This window comes from Engraulis encrasicolus, chromosome 13 (genome assembly GCF_034702125.1).
Source record: "Engraulis encrasicolus isolate BLACKSEA-1 chromosome 13, IST_EnEncr_1.0, whole genome shotgun sequence".
Lineage (NCBI taxonomy): Eukaryota > Metazoa > Chordata > Actinopteri > Clupeiformes > Engraulidae > Engraulis > Engraulis encrasicolus.
The window spans coordinates 47,989,542-47,993,041 of NC_085869.1; the positions used below are offsets into that span (position 1 = coordinate 47,989,542).

General features: G+C 49.3%; 1 protein-coding gene across 1 annotated transcript in view; it reads left to right on the top strand.

Annotated features, from left to right (window-relative positions):
• Positions 1-2,801, top strand: part of plcl1 (phospholipase C like 1) — a 139,505-nt gene extending 136,704 nt beyond the window's left edge. Inside the window, exon 15 of the mRNA XM_063214148.1 lies at positions 1-2,801. This exon is cut by the window's left edge and continues 384 nt beyond it. The gene's annotated coding sequence lies outside the window, so the exon portion shown is untranslated.
• Positions 2,802-3,500: the final 699 nt, after the last annotated feature.

The window sequence follows — 3,500 nt, forward strand, 5'->3', positions numbered from 1 at the left end:
CTCAGCTACCAAACAGCCACCTACTGCCCCCACCAGGCAGAGCTGCTACTACTACTAGCAGCACCTTTGGCACCGGCTGTGTTTGAGCACCGGGGACCCTCAACTACCTACCAACCAACCAACCACCCCACTACCACCAGCCCCCAGCCGCCCTCTCTATATGGGGCACCACCTTTGCCAATGGTTGCATCTACCGTAAGCACCAGGACCACCACTCACCTACCAGGCGTTACCTTACTGCCACCTAAAAGTTGCCGCCAGGCAGCATTATGACTGCTGGCAGGCTATGCCTGTTATCTGAGTAGTCTGGATCCCCATTAAACTACCTACCAACCAACTACTATCCGCCCTCTCCTGACGAGGCAGCACCTTTGGGAACAGGCCACGTCTGAGGACCAGGACACCTCAACTACCTACCAAGTAACCACCACCCCTTTATCACCAGACCAGAGCCGACCTCTTCATACAGGGCAGCACTTTTAGCAATGGTGGCATTTGAGACCAGACAAGAGCTCCAGCTATCTAGCCTACATAGCACCTACTGCTACTAATCAGTCACCATCAACCCTAATACTAGTAGCACCTTTGCCATTGGCTGCATTGGACCCACACACACTGTACCTTCCAGCCAACTAACTACTGGCACCACCTCCAGCCAACAGCAGGTGGCGCTACTGCTTCTAGCCGTACCTTTGGCAATGGCCAGACCTGAGTAGTCCAGACCCCCACCTTGCTACGTATCTACCTACTGCACCTGTGTACCTACCGACTGCTCCCAAGTGCTACCTGGTGGTTGTTTGGGTACGTTGCAGCTCAGTTTAACGTCCGTCACACGTGACTAATGTGGATGCCGCATCGCTGCCGCGTTCTTGGCGCGACAATGCTTGCATATTCAAACTGGCGACGACCGCACCGAACCGCGACCAACTGCCACCAACTTTACTGCCACCTACCAGCCACTGCCAGACTGCTATTACTACGTACCGGACTACAGTGCTACTAGCAGCACCAACCTGTCCCACACCCCATCCCACAGACAGATGACAGATGAAGTGATGTGGAGAGAAGACGGAAGGTGGATGAAATGCGGCCTTGGATGAAATAATGATGACTAACCATGGCTATCGTTGCCGTCCTGGGGGCTCTTTCTGGTTTATATATCGAATGGGGAATACTCATTGTTCTGTGATCGTGATGGCTAATCTGTGATCTGTGATTGGTGGTACCAATGATGAGTTCTGTGATGAGCTTTTGACTACAGTTGCTGTGTACAGTGTCGTAACTGCTATTGACAAAGAAGCATGAGACACAGCAATGGGACAATAATGAGACTGTATGGAGACAAAACGTCAGCAAGACGATATTTGCAAGGAAGAGGAGAAGTTTCTGTAACAAACACCAGTGGATCAGTTGTCAGCCCGACAGTACCTGCCGTAGATGATAGCGAACTCCTGTAAATGAGCTACATTTCAGTAATCATCTATTTACAAATGGACCATTTCTCAACCCTATTGGATCAGGCCTTTTTTAATTTTGGGTGTCCTGAAGTGAAAACCAGGATGAAATAATGGCTTTGTCGGCAAACCTCGGACGTCCAAACACATTGCACCACTGACTTCCTTAAGAACGTGGGAGGAACGTCCGCTAACCTTCCTCAGTTCTTCTTTTCTTTTTCGAGAACCATAGTGGAAATGGAAAAATCTCAAGTTTTAGACAAGTCCTTTGGATGAGCCTGCTGTTGCTGTTCCTCTGAGGTGTGTTTAGAGTGTATAACAAAAAATGGAAGCTAGAGACTGACTAGTTTTAGTTTTTAATTGGTGGTTTTATTCTTGATGCTCAAACGACTCTCTGTGGGTCAGTCGTTAACCCAGCCTAACTTTAGTCTGATGTGTGTAGCCCTACAGGGTGTGTTTTTAGCATTGCTATTTGCTTAGCTGCAGTGGGTATTATGGAGTTGCTTATTCTGTTGCGAGGAGGACAGGTTTTTTGTTGCCTTTGGATCCAGTGATGCCCGGCCTCTCCTTCCCCACTGCTCTTCATTCCACTTAAATGTACACAGACACGCGCGCATGCACGCATGCACGCACGCACATATGCACACACACACATAGGCATACATATCGATGTGGGATGGAAATAAGTGCAGAAAATGTGGAAATTTACCAGCCACTAAAAACTGAAGGGTAGGATTCAGCTTGCCTGATTATCATAGACTTGCAATCGCGATTCGATCTGAAGAAGCAACGCCACCGAAGGTGTTGCGTCGCTAGGAGGGCGCAGCCTGGCTAGGATTCAGCAGCCCCTCTCAACACAGATTCATGATGATGTTGTGTCTGAAATGCACCTGCCTCTCCCTTGCCTAACTTCTGTCTATCACTAAGGCCACTCAATTTAGAGTCTCTTCTGTTTTCTTTGTTTGCCATCAATATTCCATTACTTTGTCTTCATTCCCTTTCTTTATCTCTCGGTTTCTCATTGTCACTATTACTATACCCCGTCCCTTCTCTCTCTTTCTCTCTCGCTGCTCTTTTCTTTCGCTCTCCCTGCCCTCTCTTCCTGAGAGGTTATCTCCCCCTTCCTCTCTCTCCTCCTGGGGAGTTGGGTATCACTGGGTCCACTCGGGCTCATTAGTGTTGAGCACAAGTACTGTGGTGTGCCTGTGGTGTGACGTATAGAAGTGACCGCTGAGATGCAAAGAGACCTCCACCTCCTCCTCATCCTCCTCCTCCTCCTCATTGTCCTCCACCTCCTTCTCCTCCTCCTCATTGTCCTCCACATTCACCTCCTCCTCCTCCTCCTCCTCCTCCTCCTCATTGTCCTCCTCCTCCTCCTCCTCCTCCTCCTCATTGTCCTCCTCCTCCTTCTCCTCATCCTCATTCTCCCCCTCCTCCTCCTCCTCCTCCTCCTCCTCCTCCTCCACCTCCTTTCCCTCCTCCTCCTCCTCCTCCACCACCTTTTCCTCCTCCTCCTTCTCTACATCCTCTCCATCCTCCGGCCCAGATTCTGACCCTTAGAACCTGACCTGACCGAGGTCACAAAACAAGCCTCCCGCTGACGCCAGATCATTGTCAAGAGAATGACAAGACTGACCTCAAACCGGGTTAGCACTGGACACCTCTCAATGGAGAGACAAGAAACGTGTGGTTGTGGCTTTGAGTGAGAGAGGAGAGTAGTCAGGGAATGTGATGCCCCCTTCACTTCCCCTGAATTAGAGTACTGGGCAAGAATAAGGTCCAATACCTGGCAGCAGAAGGAGCCGGGTGTCGGTGAGCAGAGGAATAATAACTTTGGGCCCTCATATTCAAGGTCCCCTCAACCTGTAAAAAAAGCTAAATATGTCAGCATCCTAAGCACATAAAAATGTGAAATGAGTTGCATTTAAAAGTTAAGACCCTCCCCTCATATTAGAATGTGTTCATTCAGCTCTAACATACCCACATTTTAATGAAAAAAATCTCAAATCTCATGAGGCTGAATGTTGCATCTATGCAGCTCCAGAC